The following is a 22011-nucleotide window of genomic DNA, read 5'->3' on the forward strand; positions in this document are numbered from 1 at the left end:
CACGGAGGGTCCAGTTGCATGTGGGGCTGCGTAAAGGCTCCCCTGGGGAGTTCAGATGTACCCAGAGCCTTCCTTTGGTGACACTTTTGGATGGTCCAAAGGGGCTTGCAACGCTTTTTCTGGGGCCTGATTTTTCAGTCGTCTTCGATGCCGGCTAGGGCAATGTTTAGGGATGATCCGAAACAGCGAACCCGGAGGGTCCAGTTGCATGTGGGGCTCCGTAAAGGCTCCCCTGGGGAGTTCACTTGTACCCAATGCCTTCGTTTGGGGGCACTTGTGGATGGGCGAAAAGGGCTCGTAACGCATCTCCTGGGGCCTGATTTTTCAGTCGTCATCGATGCCGGCTAGGGTAATGTTTAGGGATGCTCGGAAACAGCGAACCCGGAGGGTCCAGTTGCATGTGGGGCTGCGTAAAGGCTCCCCTGGGGAGTTCACTTGTACCCAAAGCCTTCCTTTGGGGGCACATTTGGATGGGCGAAAAGGGCTCGCAACGCTTTTCCTGGGGCCTGATTTTGAAGTCGTCATCGATGCCGGCTAGGGCTATGTTTAGGGATGCTCGGAAACAGCGAACCCGGAGGGTCCAGTTGCATGTGGGGCTGCGTAAAGGCTCCCCTGGGGAGTTCACTTGTACCCAGAGCCTTCCTTTGGTGACACTTTTCGATGGTCCAAAGGGGCTTGCAACGCGTTTCCTGGGGCCTGATTTTTCAGTCGTCTTCGATGCCGGCTAGGGTTATGTTTAGGGATGCTCGGAAACAGTGAACCCAGAGGGTCCAGTTGCATGTGGGGCTGCGTAAAGGCTCCCCTGGGGAGTTCTCTTGTACCCAAAGCCTTTCTTTGGTGACACTTTTGGATGGTCCAAACGGGCTTGCAACGCCTTTCCTGGGGCCTGATTTTTCAGTCGTCTTCGATGCCGGCTAGGGTTATGTTTAGGTATGCACGGAAACAGTGAAACCAGAGGGTCCAGTTGCATGTGGGGCTGCGTAAAGGCTCCCCTGGGGAGTTCACTTGTACCCAAAGCCGTCCTTTGGTGACACTTTTGGATGGTCCAAAGGGGCTTGCAACGCGTTTTCTGGGGCCCGGGTTTTCAGTCTTCTCCCATGCCGGCTAGTGATATATTTAGTGTTGCTCGGAAAAATCGAACCCGGAGGGTCCAGTTGCATGTGGGGCTGCGTAAAGGCTCCCCTGGGGAGTTCTCTTGTACCCAGAGCCTTCCTTTGGTGACACTTTTGGATGGTCCAAAGGGGCTTGCAACGCTTTTCCTGGGGCCTGATTTTTCAGTCGTCTTTGATGCCGGCTAGGGCTATGTTTAGGGATGCTCGGAAACAGCGAACCCGGAGGGTCCAGTTGCATGTGGGGCTGCGTAAAGGCTCCCCTGGGGAGTTCACTTGTACCCAGAGTCTTCCTTTGGTGACACTTTTGGATGGTCCAAAGGGGCTTGCAACGCGTTTCCTGGGGCCTGATTTTTCAGTCGTCTTCGATGCCGGCTAGGGCTATGTTTAGGGATGCTCGGAAACAGCGAACCCGGAGGGTCCAGTTGCATGTGGGGCTGCGTAAAGGCTCCCCTGGGGAGTTCTCTTGTACCCAAAGCCTTCCTTTGGGGGCACTTTTGGATGGGTGAAAAGGGCTCGCAACGCATTTCCTGGGGCCTGATTTTGAAGTCGTCATCGATGCCGGCTAGGGCTATGTTTAGGGATGCTCGGAAACAGCGAACCAGGAGGGTCCAGTTGCATGTGGGTCTGTGTAAAGGCTCCCCTGGGGAGTTGACTTGTACCCAAAGCCTTCCTTTGGTGACACTTTTGGATGGTCCAAAGGGACTCGCAACGCATTTCCTGGGGCCTGATTTTTTACTCGTCTCCGATGCCGGCTAGGGCTATGTTTAGGGATGCTCGGAAACAGCGAACCCGGAGGGTCCAGTTGCATGTGGGGCTGCGTAAAGGCTCCCCTGGGGAGTTCACTTGTACCCAAAGCCTTCCTTTGGTGACACTTTTGGATGGTCCAAAGGGGCTTGCAACGCGTTTTCTGGGGCCCGGGTTTTCAGTCTTCTCCCATGCCGGCTAGTGATATATTTAGGGTTGCTCGGAAAAATCGAACCCGGAGGGTCCAGTTGCATGTGGGGTTGCGTAAAGGCTCCCCTGGGGAGTTCTCTTATACCCATAGCCTTCCTTTGGTGACACATTTGGATGGGCAAAAAGGGCTCGCAACGCATTTCCTGGGGCCTGATTTTGAAGTCGTCATCGATGCCGGCTAGGGCTATGTTTAGGGATGCTCGGAAACAGCGAACCCGGAGGGTCCAGTTGCATGTGGGGCTGCGTAAAGGCTCCCCTGGGGAGTTCTCTTGTACCCAAAGCCTTCCTTTGGGGGCACTTTTGGATGGGTGAAAAGGGCTCGCAACGCATTTCCTGGGGCCTGATTTTGAAGTCGTCATCGATGCCGGCTAGGGCTATGTTTAGGGATGCTCGGAAACAGCGAACCAGGAGGGTCCAGTTGCATGTGGGTCTGTGTAAAGGCTCCCCTGGGGAGTTGACTTGTACCCAAAGCCTTCCTTTGGTGACACTTTTGGATGGTCCAAAGGGACTCGCAACGCATTTCCTGGGGCCTGATTTTTTACTCGTCTCCGATGCCGGCTAGGGCTATGTTTAGGGATGCTCGGAAACAGCGAACCCGGAGGGTCCAGTTGCATGTGGGGCTGCGTAAAGGCTCCCCTGGGGAGTTCACTTGTACCCAAAGCCTTCCTTTGGTGACACTTTTGGATGGTCCAAAGGGGCTTGCAACGCGTTTTCTGGGGCCCGGGTTTTCAGTCTTCTCCCATGCCGGCTAGTGATATATTTAGGGTTGCTCGGAAAAATCGAACCCGGAGGGTCCAGTTGCATGTGGGGTTGCGTAAAGGCTCCCCTGGGGAGTTCTCTTATACCCATAGCCTTCCTTTGGTGACACATTTGGATGGGCAAAAAGGGCTCGCAACGCATTTCCTGGGGCCTGATTTTGAAGTCGTCATCGATGCCGGCTAGGGCTATTTTTAGGGTTGCTCGGAACCAGCGAACCCGGAGGGTCCAGTTGCATGTGGGGCTGCGTAAAGGCTCCCTGGGGAGTTCACTTGTACCCAAAGCCTTCCTTTGGGGGCACATTTGGATGGGCGAAAAGGGCTCGCAACGCATTTCCTGGGGCCTGATTTTTCAGTCGTCTTTGATGCCGGCTAGGGCTATGTTTAGGGATGCTCGGAAACAGCGAACCCGGAGGGTCCAGTTGCATGTGGGGCTGTGTAAAGGCTCCCCTGGGGAGTTCTCTTGTACCCAATGCCTTCCTTTGGGGGCACTTTTGGATGGGCGAAAAGGGCTCAGAATGCATTTCCTGGGGCCTGATTTTTCACTCGTCTCCGATGCCGGCTAGGGCTATTTTTAGGGTTGCTCGGAACCAGCGAACCCGGAGGGTCCAGTTGCATGTGGGGCTGCGTAAAGGCTCCCTGGGGAGTTCACTTGTACCCAAAGTCTTCCTTTGGGGGCACATTTGGATGGTCGAAAAGTGCTCGGAACGCATTTCTTGGTCCTGATTTTTCAGTCGTCTTTGATGCCGCCAAGGGCTATGTTTAGGGATGCTCGGAAACAGCGAACCCGGAGGGTCCATTTGCATGTGGGGCTGCGTAAAGGCTCCCCTGGGGAGTTCACTTGTACCCAATGCCTTCCTTTGGGGGCACTTTTGGATGGGCGAAAAGGGCTCAGAATGCATTTCCTGGGGCCTGATTTTTCACTCGTCTCCGATGCCGGCTATGGTAATGTTTAGGGATGATCAGAAACAACGAACCCGGAGGGTCCAGTTGCATGTGGGGCTGCGTAAAGGCTCCCCTGGGGAGTTCACTTGTACCCAAAGCCTTCCTTTGGTGACACTTTTGGATGGTCCAAAGGGGCTTGCAACGCGTTTTCTGGGGCCCGGGTTTTCAGTCTTCTCCCATGCCGGCTAGTGATATATTTAGGGTTGCTCGGAAAAATCGAACCCGGATGGTCCAGTTGCATGTGGGGCTGCGTAAAGGCTCCCCTCGGGAGTTCAGATGTACCCAAAGCCTTCCTTTGGGGGCACTTTTGGATGGGTGAGAACGGCTCGCAAATCATTTCCTGGGGCCTGATTTTTCAGTCGCCTTCGATGCCCGCTAGGGCTATGTTTAGGGATGCTCGGAAACAGCGAACTCGGAGGGTCCAGTTGCATGTGGGGCTGCGTAAAGGCTCCCCTGGGGAGTTCACTTGTACCCAAAGCCTTCCTTTGGTGACACTTTTGGATGGTCCAAAGGGGCTTGCAACGCGTTTCCTGGGGCCTGATTTTTCAGTCGTCATCGATGCCGGCTAGGGATGTATTTAGGGATGCTCGGAAACAGCGAACCCGGAGGGTCCAGTTGCATGTGGGGCTGCGTAAAGGCTCCCCTGGGGAGTTCAGATGTACCCAGAGCCTTCCTTTGGTGACACTTTTGGATGGTCCAAAGGGGATTGCAACGCTTTTTCTGGGGCCTGATTTTTCAGTCGTCTTCGATGCCGGCTAGGGCAATGTTTAGGGATGCTCGGAAACAGCGAACCAGGAGGGTCCAGTTGCATGTGGGGCTGCGTAAAGGCTCCCCTGGGGAGTTGACTTGTACACAAAGCCTTCCTTTGGTGACACTTTTGGATGGTCCAAAGGGACTCGCAACGCATTTCCTGGGGCCTGATTTTTCACTCGTCTCCGATGCCGGCTAGGGCTATGTTTAGGGATGCTCGGAAACAGCGAACACGGAGGGTCCAGTTGCATGTGGGGCTGCGTAAAGGCTCCCCTGGGGAGTTCAGATGTACCCAGAGCCTTCCTTTGGTGACACTTTTGGATGGTCCAAAGGGGATTGCAACGCTTTTTCTGGGGCCTGATTTTTCAGTCGTCTTCGATGCCGGCTAGGGCAATGTTCAGGGATGATCGGAAACAGCGAACCCGGAGGGTCCAGTTGCATGTGGGGCTGCGTAAAGGCTCCCCTGGGGAGTTCACTTGTACCCAATGCCTTCGTATGGGGGCACTTGTGGATGGGCGAAAAGGGCTCGTAACGCATCTCCTGGGGCCTGATTTTTCAGTCGTCATCGATGCCGGCTAGGGTAATGTTTAGGGATGCTCGGAAACAGCGAACCCGGAGGGTCCAGTTGCATGTGGGGCTGCGTAAAGGCTCCCCTGGGGAGTTCACTTGTACCCAAAGCCTTCCTTTGGGGGCACATTTGGATGGGCGAAAAGGGCTCGCAACGCATTTCCTGGGGCCTGATTTTTCAGTCGTCTTTGATGCCGGCTAGGGCTATGTTTAGGGATGCTCGGAAACAGCGAACCCGGAGGGTCCAGTTGCATGTGGGGCTGCGTAAAGGCTCCCCTGGGGAGTTCACTTGTACCCAGAGCCTTCCTTTGGTGACACTTTTCGATGGTCCAAAGGGGCTTGCAACGCGTTTCCTGGGGCCTGATTTTTCAGTCGTCTTCGATGCCGGCTAGGGTTATGTTTAGGGATGCTCGGAAACAGTGAACCCAGAGGGTCCAGTTGCATGTGGGGCTGCGTAAAGGCTCCCCTGGGGAGTTCACTTGTACCCAAAGCCGTCCTTTGGTGACACTTTTGGATGGTCCAAAGGGGCTTGCAACGCGTTTTCTGGGGCCCGGGTTTTCAGTCTTCTCCCATGCCGGCTAGTGATATATTTAGTGTTGCTCGGAAAAATCGAACCCGGAGGGTCCAGTTGCATGTGGGGCTGCGTAAAGGCTCCCCTGGGGAGTTCTCTTGTACCCAGAGCCTTCCTTTGGTGACACTTTTGGATGGTCCAAAGGGGCTTGCAACGCTTTTCCTGGGGCCTGATTTTTCAGTCGTCTTTGATGCCGGCTAGGGCTATGTTTAGGGATGCTCGGAAACAGCGAACCCGGAGGGTCCAGTTGCATGTGGGGCTGCGTAAAGGCTCCCCTGGGGAGTTGACTTGTACCCAAAGCCTTCCTTTGGTGACACTTTTGGATGGTCCAAAGGGACTCGCAACGCATTTCCTGGGGCCTGATTTTGAAGTCGTCATCGATGCCGGCTAGGGCTATGTTTAGGGATGCTCGGAAACAGCGAACCAGGAGGGTCCAGTTGCATGTGGGTCTGTGTAAAGGCTCCCCTGGGGAGTTGACTTGTACCCAAAGCCTTCCTTTGGTGACACTTTTGGATGGTCCAAAGGGACTCGCAACGCATTTCCTGGGGCCTGATTTTTTACTCGTCTCCGATGCCGGCTAGGGCTATGTTTAGGGATGCTCGGAAACAGCGAACCCGGAGGGTCCAGTTGCATGTGGGGTTGCGTAAAGGCTCCCCTGGAGAGTTCACTTGTACCCAAAGCCTTCCTTTGGTGACACTTTTGGATGGTCCAAAGGGGCTTGCAACGCGTTTTCTGGGGCCCGGGTTTTCAGTCTTCTCCCATGCCGGCTAGTGATATATTTAGGGTTGCTCGGAAAAATCGAACCCGGTGGGTCCAGTTGCATGTGGGGCTGCGTAAAGGCTCCCCTGGGGAGTTCTCTTGTACCCATAGCCTTCCTTTGGTGACACTTTTGGATGGTCCAAAGGGGCTTGCAACGCTTTTTTTGGGGCCTGATTTTTCAGTCCTCTTTGATGCCGGCTAGGGCTATGTTTAGGGATGCTCAGAAACAGCGAACCCGGAGGGTCCAGTTGCATGTGGGGCTGCGTAAAGGCTCCCCTGGGGAGTTCACTTGTACCCAGAGCCTTCCTTTGGTGACACTTTTGGATGGTCAAAAGGGGCTTGCAACGCGTTTCCTGGGGCCCGATTTTTCAGTCGTCTTCGATGCCGGCTAGGGCTATTTTTAGGGATGCTCGGAAACAGCGAACCCGGAGGGTCCAGTTGCATGTGGGGCTGCGTAAAGGCTCCCCTGGGGAGTTCTCTTGTACCCAAAGTCTTCCTTTGGGGGCACATTTGGATGGGCAAAAAGGGCTCGCAACGCATTTCCTGGGGCCTGATTTTGAAGTCTTCATCGATGCCGGCTAGGGCTATTTTTAGGGTTGCTCGGAACCAGCGAACACGGAGGGTCCAGTTGCATGTGGGGCTGCGTAAAGGCTCCCTGGGGAGTTCACTTGTACCCAAAGCCTTCCTTTGGGGGCACATTTGGATGGGCGAAAAGGGCTCGCAACGCATTTCCTGGGGCCTGATTTTTCAGTCGTCTTTGATGCCGGCTAGGGCTATGTTTAGGGATGCTCGGAAACAGCGAACCCGGAGGGTCCAGTTGCATGTGGGGCTGTGTAAAGGCTCCCCTGGGGAGTTCTCTTGTACCCAAAGTCTTCCTTTGGGGGCACTTTTGGATGGGCGAAAAGTGCTCGGAACGCATTTCCTGGGGCCTGATTTTTCAGTCGCCTTCGATGCCCGCTAGGGCTATGTTTAGGGATGCTCGGAAACAGCGAACCCGGAGGGTCCAGTTGCATGTGGGGCTGCGTAAAGGCTCCCCTGGGGAGTTCACTTGTACCCAAAGCCTTCCTTTGGTGACACTTTTGGATGGTCCAAAGGGGCTTGCAACGCGTTTCCTGGGGCCTGATTTTTCAGTCGTCATCGATGCCGGCTAGGGATGTATTTAGGGATGCTCGGAAACAGCGAACCCGGAGGGTCCAGTTGCATGTGGGGCTGCGTAAAGGCTCCCCTGGGGAGTTCTCTTGTACCCAAAGCCTTCCTTTGGGGGCACTTTTGGATGGGCGAAAAGGGCTCGGAACGCATTTCCTGGGGCCTGATTTTTCAGTCGTCATCGATGCCGGCTAGGGCTATGTTTAGGGATGCTCGGACATAGCGAACCCGGAGGGTCCAGTTGCATGTGGGTCTGCGTAAAGGCTCCCCTGGGGAGTTCTCTTGTACCCAAAGTCTTCCTTTGGGGGCACATTTGGATGGGCGAAAAGTGCTCGGAACGCATTTCTTGGGGCCTGATTTTTCAGTCGTCTTCGATGCCGGCAAGGGCTATGTTTAGGGATGCTCGGAAGCAGCGAACCCGGAGGGTCCAGTTGCATGTGGGGCTGTGTAAAGGCTCCCCTGGGGAGTTCACTTGTACCCAATGTCTTCCTTTGGGGGCATATTTGGATGGGCGAAAAGTGCTCGGAACGCATTTCCTGGGGCCTGATTTTTCAGTCGCCTTCGATGCCGGCTAGGGCTATGTTTAGTGATGCTCGGAAACAGCGAACCCGGAGGGTCCAGTTGCATGTGGGGCTGCGTAAAGGCTCCCCTGGGGAGTTCACTTGTACCCAAAGCCTTCCTTTGGTGACACTTTTGGATGGTCCAAAGGGGCTTGCAACGCGTTTTCTGGGGCCCGGGTTTTCAGTATTCTCCCATGCCGGCTAGTGATATATTTAGGGTTGCTCGGAAAAATCGAACCCGGAGGGTCCAGTTGCATGTGGGGCTGCGTAAAGGCTCCCCAGGGGAGTTCACTTGTACCCAAAGCCTTCCTTTGGGGGCACTTTTGGATGGGCGAAAAGGGCTCGCAACGCATTTCCTGGGGACTGATTTTTCAGTCGTCTTCGATGCCGGCTAGGATTATGTTTATGGATGCTCGGAAACAGCGAACCCGAAGGGTCCAGTTGCATGTGGGGCTGCCTAAAGGCTCCCCTGGGCAGTTCACTTGTACCCAAAGCCTTCCTTTGGTGACACTTTTGGATGGTCCAAAGGGGCTTGCAAAGCTTTTCCTGGGGCCTGATTTTTCAGTCGTCTTTGATGCCGGCAAGGGCTATGTTTAGGGATGCTCGGAAACAGCGAACCCGGAGGGTCCAGTTGCATGTGGGGCTGCGTAAAGGCTCCCCTCGGGAGTTCAGATGTACCCAAAGCCTTCCTTTAGTGACACTTTTGGATGGTCCAAGGGGCTTGCAACGCTTTTCCTGGGGCCTGATTTTTCAGTCGTCTTCGATGCCGGCTAGGGCTATGTTTAGGGATGCTCGGAAAAATCGAACCCGGAGGGTCCAGTTGCATGTGGGGCTGCGTAAAGGCTCCCCTGGGGAGTTCACTTGTACCCAAAGCCTTCCTTTGGGGGCACTTTTGGATGGGCGAAAAGGGCTCGCAACGCATTTCCTGGGGCCTGATTTTTCAGTCGTCCTCGATGCCGGCTAGGGCTATGTTTAGGGATGCTCGGAAACAGCGAACCCGGAGGGTCCAGTTGCATGTGGGGCTGCGTAAAGGCTCCCCTGGGGAGTTCACTTGTACCCAAAGCCTTCCTTTGGTGACACTTTTGGATGGTCCAAAGGGGCTTGCAAGGCGTTTTCTGGGGCCCGGGTTTTCAGTCTTCTCCCATGCCGGCTAGTGATATATTTAGGGTTGCTCGGAAAAATCGAACCCGGAGGGTCCAGTTGCATGTGGGGCTGCGTAAAGGCTCCCCTGGGGAGTTCACTTGTATCCAAAGCCTTCCTTTGGTGACACTTTTGGATGGGCGAAAAGGGCTCGCAACGCATTTCCTGGGGCCTGATTTTTCAGTCGTCTTCGATGCCGGCTAGGGCTATGTTTAGGGATGCTCGGAAACAGCGAACCCGGAGGGTCCAGTTGCATGTGGGGCTGCGTAAAGTCTCCCCTGGGGAGTTCTCTTGTACCCAAAGCCTTCCTTTGGGGGCACTTTTGGATGGGCGAAAAGGGCTCGCAACGCATTACCTGGGGCCTGATATTTCACTCGTCTTCGATGCTGGCTAGGGCTATGTTTAGGGATGCTCAGAAACAGCGAACCCGGAGGGTCCAGTTGCATGTGGGGCTGCGTAAAGGCTCCCCTGGGGAGTTCTCTTGTACCCAAAGTCTTCCTTTGGGGGCATATTTGGATGGTCCAAAAGGGCTCGGAACGCATTTCTTGGGGCCTGATTTTTCTGTCGTCTTCGATGCCGGCAAGGGCTATGTTTAGGGATGCTTGGAAACAGCGAACCCGGAGGGTCCAGTTGCATGTGGGGCTGCGTAAAGGCTCCCCTGGGGAGTTCACTTGTACCCAAAGCCTTCCTTTGGTGACACTTTTGGATGGTCCAAAGGGGCTTGCAACGCGTTTTCTGGGGCCTGATTTTTCAGTCGTCTTCGATGCCGGCAAGGGCTATGTTTAGGGATGCTCGGAAACAGCGAACCCGGAGCGTCCAGTTGCACGTGGATCTGTGTAAAGGCTCCCCTGGGGAGTTCACTTGTACCCAAAGCCTTCCTTTGGGGGCACTTTTGGATGGGTGACAACGGCTCGCAACTCATTTCCTGGGGCCTGATTTTTCAGTCGCCTTCGATGCCTGCTAGGGCTATGTTTAGGGATGCTCGGAAAAAGCGAACCCGGAGGGTCCAGTTGCATGTGGGGCTGCGTAAAGGCTCCCCTGGGGAGTTCACTTGTACCCAAAGCCTTCCTTTGGTGACACTTTTGGATGGTCCAAAGGGGCTTGCAACGCGTTTCCTGTGGCCTGATTTTTCAGTCGTCTTCGATGCCGGCTAGGGCTATGTTTAGGGATGCTGAGAAACAGCGAACCCGGAGGGTCCATTTGCATGTGGGGCTGCGTAAAGGCTCCCCTGGGGAGTTCACTTGTACCCAATGCCTTCGTTTGGGGGCACTTGTGGATGGGCGAAAAGGGCTCGTAACGCATCTCCTGGGGCCTTTTTTTTCAGTCGTCATCGATGCCGGCTATGGTAATGTTTAGGGATGCTCGGAAACAGCGAACCCGGAGGGTCCAGTTGCATGTGGGGCTGCGTAAAGGCTCCCCTGGGGAGTTCACTTGTACCCAAAGCCTTCCTTTGGTGACACTTTTGGATGGTCCAAAGGGGCTTGCAACGCGTTTTCTGGGGCCCGGGTTTTCAGTCTTCTCCCATGCCGGCTAGTGATATATTTAGGGTTTATCGGAAAAATCGAACCCGGAGGGTCCAGTTGCATGTGGGGCTGCGTAAAGGCTCCCCTGGGGAGTTCACTTGTACCCAAAGCCTTCCTTTGGGGCGACTTTTGGATGGGCGAAAAGGGGTCGCAACGCATTTCCTGGGGCCTGATTTTTCAGTCGTCTTCGATGCCGGCTAGGGCTATGTTTAGGGATGCTCAGAAACAGCGAACCTGGAGGGTCCAGTTGCGTGTGGGGCTGCGTAAAGGCTCCCCTGTGGAGTTCACTTGTACCCAAGCCTTCCTTTGGTGACACTTTTGGATGGTCCAAAGAGGCTTGCAACGCGTTTCCTGGGGCCTGATTTTTCAGTCGTCTTTGATGCCGGCTAGGGCTATGTTTAGGGATGCTCGGAAACAGCGAACCCGGAGGGTCCAGTTGCATGTGGGGCTGCGTAAAGGCTCCCCTGGGGAGTTCTCTTGTACCCAAAGCCTTCCTTTGGGGGCACTTTTGGATGGGCGAAAAGGGCTCGCAACGCATTTCCTGGGGCCTGATTTTGAAGTCGTCATCGATGCCGGCTATGGTAATGTTTAGGGTTGCTCGGAACCAGCGAACCCGGAGGGTCCAGTTGCATGTGGGGCTGCGTAAAGGCTCCCCTGGGGAGTTCACTTGTACCCAATGCCTTCCTTTGGGGGCACATTTGGATGGGCGAAAAGTGCTCGTAACTCATTTCCTGGGGCCTGATTTTTCAGTCGTCATCGATGCCGGCAAGGGCTATGTTTAGGGATGCTCAGAAATAGCGAACCCGGAGGGTCCAGTTGCATGTGGGGCTGCGTAAAGGCTCCCCTGGGGAGTTCACTTGTACACAAAGCCTTCCTTTGGGGGCACTTTTGGATGGGTGAGAACGGCTCGCAACTCATTTCCTGGGGCCTGATTTTTCAGTCGTCTTCGATGCCGGCTAGGGCTATGTTTAGGGATGCTCGGAAACAGCGAACCCGGAGGGTCCAGTTGCATGTGGGGCTGCGTAAAGGCTCCCCTGGGGAGTTCACTTGTACCCAAAGCCTTCCTTTGGGGGCACTTTTGGATGGGTGAGAATGGCTCGCAACTCATTTCCTGGGGCCTGTTTTTTCAGTCGCCTTCGATGCCGGCTAGGGCTATGTTTAGGGATGCTCGGAAACAGCGAACCCGGAGGGTCCAGTTGCATGTGGGGCTGCGTAAAGGCTCCCCTGGGGAGTTCACTTGTACCCAAAGACTTCCTTTGGTGACACTTGTGGATGGTCCAAAGGGGCTTGCAACGCGTTTTCTGGGGCCTGATTTTTCAGTCGTCATCGATGCCGACTAGGGCTATGTTTAGGGATGCTCGGAAACAGCGAACCCGGAGGGTCCAGTTGCATGTGGGGCTGCGTAAAGGCTCCCCTGGGGAGTTCACTTGTACCCAATGCCTTCGTTTGGGGGCACTTGTGGATGGGAGAAAAGGGCTCGTAACACATCTCCTGGGGCCTGATTTTTCAGTCGTGTCGATGCCGGCTAGGGCTATGTTTAGGGATGCTCGGAAACAGCGAACCCGGAGGGTCCAGTTGCATGTGGGGCTGCGTAAAGTCTCCCCTCGGGAGTTCAGATGTACCCAGAGCCTTCCTTTGGTGACACTTTTGGATGGTCCAAAGGGGCTTGCAACGCGTTTCCTGGGGCCCGATTTTTCAGTCGTCATCGATGCCGGCTAGGGCTATGTTTAGGGATGCTCGGAACCAGCGAACCCGGAGGGTCCAGTTGCATGTGGGGCTGCGTAAAGGCTCCCCTGGGGAGTTCTCTTGTACCCAAAGCCTTCCTTTGGGGGCACATTTGGATGGCGAAAAGGGCTCGGAACGCATTTCTTGGGGCCTGATTTTTCAGTCGTCTTTGATGCCGGCAAGGGCTATGTTTAGGGATGCTCGGAAACAGCGAACCCGGAGGGTCCAGTTGCATGTGGGGCTGCCTAAAGGCTCCCCTGGGGAGTTCACTTGTACCCAATGCCTTCCTTTGGGGGCACTTTTGGATGGGTGAGAACGGCTCGCAACTCATTTCCTGGGGCCTGTTTTTTCAGTCGCCTTCGATGCCGGCTAGGGCTATGTTTAGGGATGCTCGGAAACAGCGAACCCGGAGGGTCCAGTTGCATGTGGGGCTGCGTAAAGGCTCCCCTGGGGAGTTCACTTGTACCCAAAGCCTTCCTTTGGTGACACTTTTGGATGGTCCAAAGGGGCTTGCAACGCATTTCTGGGGCCCGGGTTTTCAGTCTTCTCCCATGCCGGCTAGTGATATATTTAGTGTTGCTCGGAAAAATCGAACCCGGAGGGTCCAGTTGCATGTGGGGCTGCGTAAAGGCTCCCCTGTGGAGTTCTCTTGTACCCAAAGCCTTCCTTTGGGGGCACATTTGGATGGCGAAAAGGGCTCAGAACGCATTTCTTGGGGCCTGATTTTTCAGTCGTCTTTGATGCCGGCAAGGGCTATGTTTAGGGATGCTCGGAAACAGCGAACCCGGAGGGTCCAGTTGCATGTGGGGCTGCCTAAAGGCTCCCCTGGGGAGTTCACTTGTACCCAGAGCCTTCCTTTGGTGACACTTTTGGATGGTCCAAAGGGGCTTGCAACGCGTTTCCTGGGGCCTGATTTTTCAGTCGTCATCGATGCCGGCTAGGGCTATGTTTAGGGATGCTCGGAAACAGCGAACCCGGAGGGTCCAGTTGCATGTGGGGCTGCGTAAAGGCTCCCCTGGGGAGTTCACTTGTACCCAAAGCCTTCCTTTGGGGGCACTTTTGGATGGGTGAGAACGGCTCGTAACACATTTCCTGGGGCCTATTTTTCAGTCGTCATCGATGCCGGCAAGGGCTATGTTTAGGGATGCTCGGAAACAGCGAACCCGGAGGGTCCAGTTGCATGTGGGGCTGCGTAAAGGCTCCCCTGGGGAGTTCTCTTGTACCCAAAGCCTTCCTTTGGGGGCACTTTTGGATGGGTGAGAACGGCTCGCAACTCATTTCCTGGGGCCTGATTTTTCAGTCGTCTTCGATGCCGGCTAGGGCTATGTTTAGGAATGCTCGGAAACAGCGAACCCGGAGGGTCCAGTTGCATGTGGGGCTGCGTAAAGGCTCCCCTGGAGAGTTCACTTGTACCCAAAGCCTTCCTTTGGTGACACTTTTGGATGGTCCAAAGGGGCTTGCAACGCGTTTTCTGGGGCCCGGGTTTTCAGTCTTCTCCCATGCCGGCTAGTGATATATTTAGTGATGCTCGGAAACAGCGAACCCGGAGGGTCCAGTTGCATGTGGGGCTGCGTAAAGGCTCCCCTGGGGAGTTCTCTTGTACCCAAAGCCTTCCTTTGGGGGTACTTTTGGATGGGCGAAAAGGGCTCGCAACGCATTTCCTGGGGCCTGATTTTTCAGTCGTCATCGATGCTGGCTAGGGCTATGTTTAGGGATGCTCAGAAAGAGCGAACCCGGAGGGTCCAGTTGCATGTGGGGCTGCGTAAAGGCTCCCCTGGGGAGTTCTCTTGTACCCAAAGCCTTCCTTTGGGGGCACATTTGGATGGTGAAAAGGGCTCGGAACGCATTTCTTGGGGCCTGATTTTTCAGTCGTCTTTGATGCCGGCAAGGGCTATGTTTAGGGATGCTCGGAAACAGCGAACCCGGAGGGTCCAGTTGCATGTGGGGCTGCGTAAAGGCTCCCCTGGGGAGTTCAGATGTACCCAGAGCCTTCCTTTGGTGACACTTTTGGATGGTCCAAAGGGGCTTGCAACGCTTTTTCTGGGGCCTAAGTTTTCAGTCGTCTTCGATGCCGGCTAGGGAAATGTTTAGGGATGATCGGAAACAGCGAACCCGGAGGGTCCAGTTGCATGTGGGGCTGCGTAAAGGCTCCCCTGGGGAGTTCTCTTGTACCCAAAGCCTTCCTTTGGGGGCACTTTTGGATGGGCGAAAAGGGCTCGCAACGCATTTCCTGGGGCCTGAGTTTTCAGTCGTCTTCGACGCCGGCTAGGGCTATGTTTAGGGATGCTCGGAAACAGCGAACCCGGAGGGTCCAGTTGCATGTGGGGCTGCGTAAAGGCTCCCCTGGGGAGTTCACTTGTACCCAAAGCCTTCCTTTGGTGACACTTTTGGATGGTCCAAAGGGGCTTGCAACGCGTTTTCTGGGGCCCGGGTTTTCAGTCTTCTCCCATGCCGGCTAGTGATATATTTAGGGTTGCTCGGAAAAATCGAACCCGGAGGGTCCAGTTGCATGTGGGGCTGCGTAAAGGCTCCCCTGGGGAGTTCTCTTGTACCCAAAGCCTTCCTTTGGTGACACTTTAGGATGGTCCAAAGGGGCTTGCAACGCATTTCCTGGGGCCTGATTTTTCAGTCGTCTTTGATGCCGGCTAGGGCTATGTTTAGGGATGCTTGGAAACAGCGAACCCGGAGGGTCCAGTTGCATGTGGGGCTGCGTAAAGGCTCCCCTGGGGAGTTCTCTTGTACCCAAAGCCTTCCTTTGGGGGCACTTTTGGATGGGCGAAAAAGGGCTTGCAACGCATTTCCTGGGGCCTGATTTTTCACTCGTCTTCGATCCTGGCTAGGGATATGTTTAGGGATGCTCGGAAAGAGCGAACCCGGAGGGTCCAGTTGCATGTGGGGCTGCGTAAAGGCTCCCCTGGGGAGTTCACTTGTACCCAAAGCCTTCCTTTGGTGACACTTTTGGATGGTCTAAAGGGGCTTGCAACGCGTTTTCTGGGGCCTGATTTTTCAGTCTTCTCCCATGCCGGCTAGTGATATATTTAGTGATGCTCGGAAACAGCGAACCCGGAGGGTCCAGTTGCATGTGGGGCTGCGTAAAGGCTCCCCTGGGGAGTTCTCTTGTACCCAAAGCCTTCCTTGGGGGTACTTTTGGATGGGCGAAAAGGGCTCGCAACGCATTTCCTGGGGCCTGATTTTTCAGTCGTCATCGATGCTGGCTAGGGCTATGTTTAGGGATGCTTAGAAAGACCGAACCCGGAGGGTCCAGTTGCATGTGGGGCTGCGTAAAGGCTCCCCTGGGGAGTTCTCTTGTACCCAAAGCCTTCCTTTGGGGGCACATTTGGATGGTGAAAAGGGCTCGGAACGCATTTCTTGGGGCCTGATTTTTCAGTCGTCTTTGATGCCGGCAAGGGCTATGTTTAGGGATGCTCGGAAACAGCGAACCCGGAGGGTCCAGTTGCATGTGGGGCTGCCTAAAGGCTCCCCTGGGGAGTTCACTTGTACCCAGAGCCTTCCTTTGGTGACACTTTTGGATGGTCCAAAGGGGCTTGCAACGCGTTTCCTGGGGCCTGATTTTTCAGTCGTCATCGATGCCGGCTAGGGCTATGTTTAGGGATGCTCGGAAACAGCGAACCCGGAGGGTCCAGTTGCATGTGGGGCTGCGTAAAGGCTCCCCTGGGGAGTTCACTTGTACCCAAAGCCTTCCTTTGGGGGCACTTTTAGATGGGTGAGAACGGCTCGCAACTCATTTCCTGGGGCCTGTTTTTTCAGTCGCCTTCGATGCCGGCTAGGGCTATGTTTAGGGATGCTCGGAAACAGCGAACCCGGAGGGTCCAGTTGCATGTGGGGCTGCGTAAAGGCTCCCCTGGGGAGTTCACTTGTACCCAAAGCCTTCCTTTGGTGACACTTTTGGATGGTCCAAAGGAGCTTGCAACGCGTTTTCTGGGGCCCGGGTTTTCAGTCTTCTCCCATGCCGGCTAGTGATATATTTAGTGATGCTCGGAAACAGCGAACCCGGAGGGTCCAGTTGCATGTGGGGCTGCGTAAAGGCTCCCCTGGGGAGTTCTCTTGTACCCAAAGCCTTCCTTTGGGGGTACTTTTGGATGGGCGAAAAGGGCTCGCAACGCGTTTCCTGGGGCCTGATTTTTCAGTCGTCTTTGATGCCGGCTAGGGCTATGTTTAGGGATGCTCGGAAACAGCGAACCCGGAGGGTCCAGTTGCATGTGGGGCTGCGTAAAGGCTCCCCTGAGGAGTTCTCTTGTACCCAAAGCCTTCCTTTGGTGACAGTTTTGGATGGGCGAAAAAGGGCTCGCAACGCATTTCCTGGGGCCTGATTTTTCACTCGTCTTCGATCCTGGCTAGGGTTATGTTTAGGGATGCTCGGAAACAGCAAACCCGGAGGGTCCAGTTGCATGTGGGGCTGCGTAAAGGCTCCCCTGGGGAGTTCTCTTGTACCCAAAGTCTTCCTTTGGGTGCACATTTGGATGGGCAAAAAGGGCTCGGAACGCATTTCTTGGGGCCTGATTTTTCAGTCGTCTTCGATGCCGGCAAGGGCTATGTTTAGGGATGCTCGGAAACAGCGAACCAGGAGGGTCCAGTTGCATGTGGGTCTGTGTAAAGGCTCCCCTGGGGAGTTCAGATGTACCCAAAGCCTTCCTTTGGTGACACTTTTGGATGGTCCAAAGGGGCTTGCAACGCTTTTTCTGGGGCCTGAGTTTTCAGTCGTCTTCGATGCCGGCTAGGGCAATGTTTAGGGATGATCGGAAACAGCGAACCCGGAGGGTCCAGTTGCATGTGGGGCTGCGTAAAGGCTCCCCTGGGGAGTTCACTTGTACCCAATGCCTTCGTTTGGGGGCACTTGTGGATGGGCGAAAAGGGCTCGTAACGCATCTCCTGGGGCCTGATTTTTCAGTCGTCATCGATGCCGGCTAGGGTAATGTTTAGGGATGCTCGGAAACAGCGAACCCGGAGGGTCCAGTTGCATGTGGGGCTGCGTAAAGGCTCCCCTGGGGAGTTCACTTGTACCCAAAGCCTTCCTTTGGGGGCACTTTTGGATGGGCGAAAAGGGCTCGCAACGCATTTCCTGGGGCCTGAGTTTTCAGTCGTCTTCGATGCCGGCTAGGGCTATGTTTAGGAATGCTCGGAAACAGCGAACCCGGAGGGTCCAGTTGCATGTGGGGCTGCGTAAAGGCTCCCCTGGGGAGTTCTCTTGTACCCAAAGCCTTCCTTTGGGGGCACATTTGGATGGGCGAAAAGGGCTCGCAACGCATTTCCTGGGGCCTGATTTTTCAGTCGTCTTCGATGCCGGCTAGGGCTATGTTTAGGGATGCTCGGAAACAGCGAACCCGGAGGGTCCAGTTTCATGTGGGGCTGCGTAAAGGCTCCCCTGGGGAGTTCACTTGTACCCAGAGCCTTCCTTTGGGGGCACTTTTGGATGGGTGAGAACGGCTCGCAACTCATTTCCTGGGGCCTGTTTTTTCAGTCGTCTTCGATGCCGGCTAGGGCTATGTTTAGGGATGCTCGGAAACAGCGAACCCGGAGGGTCCAGTTGCATGTGGGGCTGCGTAAAGGCTCCCCTGGGGAGTTCTCTTGTACCCAAAGCCTTCCTTTGGGGGCACTTTTGGATGGGCGAAAAGGGCTCGCAACGCATTTCCTGGGGCCTGAGTTTTCAGTCGTCTTCGATGCCGGCTAGGGCTATGTTTAGGGATGCTCGGAAACAGCGAACCCGGAGGGTCCAGTTGCATGTGGGGCTGCGTAAAGGCTCCCCTGGAGAGTTCACTTGTACCCAAAGCCTTCCTTTGGTGACACTTTTGGATGGTCCAAAGGGGCTTGCAACGCGTTTTCTGGGGCCCGGGTTTTCAGTCTTCTCCCATGCCGGCTAGTGATATATTTAGTGATGCTCGGAAACAGCGAACCCGGAGGGTCCAGTTGCATGTGGGGCTGCGTAAAGGCTCCCCTGGGGAGTTCTCTTGTACCCAAAGCCTTCCTTTGGGGGTACTTTTGGATGGGCGAAAAGGGCTCGCAACGCATTTCCTGGGGCCTGATTTTTCAGTCGTCATCGATGCTGGCTAGGGCTATGTTTAGGGATGCTCAGAAAGAGCGAACCCGGAGGGTCCAGTTGCATGTGGGGCTGCGTAAAGGCTCCCCTGGGGAGTTCTCTTGTACCCAAAGCCTTCCTTTGGGGGCACATTTGGATGGTGAAAAGGGCTCGGAACGCATTTCTTGGGGCCTGATTTTTCAGTCGTCTTTGATGCCGGCAAGGGCTATGTTTAGGGATGCTCGGAAACAGCGAACCCGGAGGGTCCAGTTGCATGTGGGGCTGCGTAAAGGCTCCCCTGGGGAGTTCAGATGTACCCAGAGCCTTCCTTTGGTGACACTTTTGGATGGTCCAAAGGGGCTTGCAACGCTTTTTCTGGGGCCTAAGTTTTCAGTCGTCTTCGATGCCGGCTAGGGAAATGTTTAGGGATGATCGGAAACAGCGAACCCGGAGGGTCCAGTTGCATGTGGGGCTGCGTAAAGGCTCCCCTGGGGAGTTCTCTTGTACCCAAAGCCTTCCTTTGGGGGCACTTTTGGATGGGCGAAAAGGGCTTGCAACGCTTTTTCTGGGGCCTGAGTTTTCAGTCGTCTTCGACGCCGGCTAGGGCTATGTTTAGGGATGCTCGGAAACAGCGAACCCGGAGGGTCCAGTTGCATGTGGGGCTGCGTAAAGGCTCCCCTGGGGAGTTCACTTGTACCCAAAGCCTTCCTTTGGTGACACTTTTGGATGGTCCAAAGGGGCTTGCAACGCGTTTTCTGGGGCCCGGGTTTTCAGTCTTCTCCCATGCCGGCTAGTGATATATTTAGTGATGCTCGGAAAAATCGAACCCGGAGGGTCCAGTTGCATGTGGGGCTGCGTAAAGGCTCCCCTGGGGAGTTCTCTTGTACCCAAAGCCTTCCTTTGGTGACACTTTAGGATGGTCCAAAGGGGCTTGCAACGCGTTTCCTGGGGCCTGATTTTTCAGTCGTCTTTGATGCCGGCTAGGGCTATGTTTAGGGATGCTTGGAAACAGCGAACCCGGAGGGTCCAGTTGCATGTGGGGCTGCGTAAAGGCTCCCCTGGGGAGTTCTCTTGTACCCAAAGCCTTCCTTTGGGGGCACTTTTGGATGGTCCAAAGGGGCTTGCAACGCATTTCCTGGGGCCTGATTTTTCACTCGTCTTCGATCCTGGCTAGGGATATGTTTAGGGATGCTCGGAAAGAGCGAACCCGGAGGGTCCAGTTGCATGTGGGGCTGCGTAAAGGCTCCCCTGGGGAGTTCACTTGTACCCAAAGCCTTCCTTTGGTGACACTTTTGGATGGTCTAAAGGGGCTTGCAACGCGTTTTCTGGGGCCTGATTTTTCAGTCTTCTCCCATGCCGGCTAGTGATATATTTAGTGATTCTCGGAAACAGCGAACCCGGAGGGTCCAGTTGCATGTGGGGCTGCGTAAAGGCTCCCCTGGGGAGTTCTCTTGTACCCAAAGCCTTCCTTGGGGGTACTTTTGGATGGGCGAAAAGGGCTCGCAACGCATTTCCTGGGGCCTGATTTTTCAGTCGTCATCGATGCTGGCTAGGGCTATGTTTAGGGATGCTCAGAAAGAGCGAACCCGGAGGGTCCAGTTGCATGTGGGGCTGCGTAAAGGCTCCCCTGGGGAGTTCTCTTGTACCCAAAGCCTTCCTTTGGGGGCACATTTGGATGGTGAAAAGGGCTCGGAACGCATTTCTTGGGGCCTGATTTTTCAGTCGTCTTTGATGCCGGCAAGGGCTATGTTTAGGGATGCTCGGAAACAGCGAACCCGGAGGGTCCAGTTGCATGTGGGGCTGCCTAAAGGCTCCCCTGGGGAGTTCACTTGTACCCAGAGCCTTCCTTTGGTGACACTTTTGGATGGTCCAAAGGGGCTTGCAACGCGTTTCCTGGGGCCTGATTTTTCAGTCGTCATCGATGCCGGCTAGGGCTATGTTTAGGGATGCTCGGAAACAGCGAACCCGGAGGGTCCAGTTGCATGTGGGGCTGCGTAAAGGCTCCCCTGGGGAGTTCACTTGTACCCAAAGCCTTCCTTTGGGGGCACTTTTAGATGGGTGAGAACGGCTCGCAACTCATTTCCTGGGGCCTGTTTTTTCAGTCGCCTTCGATGCCGGCTAGGGCTATGTTTAGGGATGCTCGGAAACAGCGAACCCGGAGGGTCCAGTTGCATGTGGGGCTGCGTAAAGGCTCCCCTGGGGAGTTCACTTGTACCCAAAGCCTTCCTTTGGTGACACTTTTGGATGGTCCAAAGGGGCTTGCAACGCGTTTTCTGGGGCCCGGGTTTTCAGTCTTCTCCCATGCCGGCTAGTGATATATTTAGTGATGCTCGGAAACAGCGAACCCGGAGGGTCCAGTTGCATGTGGGGCTGCGTAAAGGCTCCCCTGGGGAGTTCTCTTGTACCCAAAGCCTTCCTTTGGGGGTACTTTTGGATGGGCGAAAAGGGCTCGCAACGCATTTCCTGGGGCCTGATTTTTCAGTCGTCATCGATGCTGGCTAGGGCTATGTTTAGGGATGCTCAGAAAGAGCGAACCCGGAGGGTCCAGTTGCATGTGGGGCTGCGTAAAGGCTCCCCTGGGGAGTTCTCTTGTACCCAAAGCCTTCCTTTGGGGGCAAATTTGGATGGTGAAAAGGGCTCGGAACGCATTTCTTGGGGCCTGATTTTTCAGTCGTCTTTGATGCCGGCAAGGGCTATGTTTAGGGATGCTCGGAAACAGCGAACCCGGAGGGTCCAGTTGCATGTGGGGCTGCGTAAAGGCTCCCCTGGGGAGTTCAGATGTACCCAGAGCCTTCCTTTGGTGACACTTTTGGATGGTCCAAAGGGGCTTGCAACGCTTTTTCTGGGGCCTAAGTTTTCAGTCGTCTTCGATGCCGGCTAGGGAAATGTTTAGGGATGATCGGAAACAGCGAACCCGGAGGGTCCAGTTGCATGTGGGTCTGTGTAAAGGCTCCCCTGGGGAGTTCACTTGTACCCAAAGCCTTCCTTTGGTGACACTTTTGGATGGTCTAAAGGGGCTTGCAACGCGTTTTCTGGGGCCTGATTTTTCAGTCTTCTCCCATGCCGGCTAGTGATATATTTAGTGATGCTCGGAAACAGCGAACCCGGAGGGTCCAGTTGCATGTGGGGCTGCGTAAAGGCTCCCCTGGGGAGTTCTCTTGTACCCAAAGCCTTCCTTGGGGGTACTTTTGGATGGGCGAAAAGGGCTCGCAACGCATTTCCTGGGGCCTGATTTTTCAGTCGTCATCGATGCTGGCTAGGGCTATGTTTAGGGATGCTTAGAAAGACCGAACCCGGAGGGTCCAGTTGCATGTGGGGCTGCGTAAAGGCTCCCCTGGGGAGTTCTCTTGTACCCAAAGCCTTCCTTTGGGGGCACATTTGGATGGTGAAAAGGGCTCGGAACGCATTTCTTGGGGCCTGATTTTTCAGTCGTCTTTGATGCCGGCAAGGGCTATGTTTAGGGATGCTCG

This window comes from Anas platyrhynchos, chromosome 30, assembly GCF_047663525.1.
Source record: "Anas platyrhynchos isolate ZD024472 breed Pekin duck chromosome 30, IASCAAS_PekinDuck_T2T, whole genome shotgun sequence".
NCBI classification, from domain to species: Eukaryota; Metazoa; Chordata; class Aves; order Anseriformes; family Anatidae; genus Anas; species Anas platyrhynchos.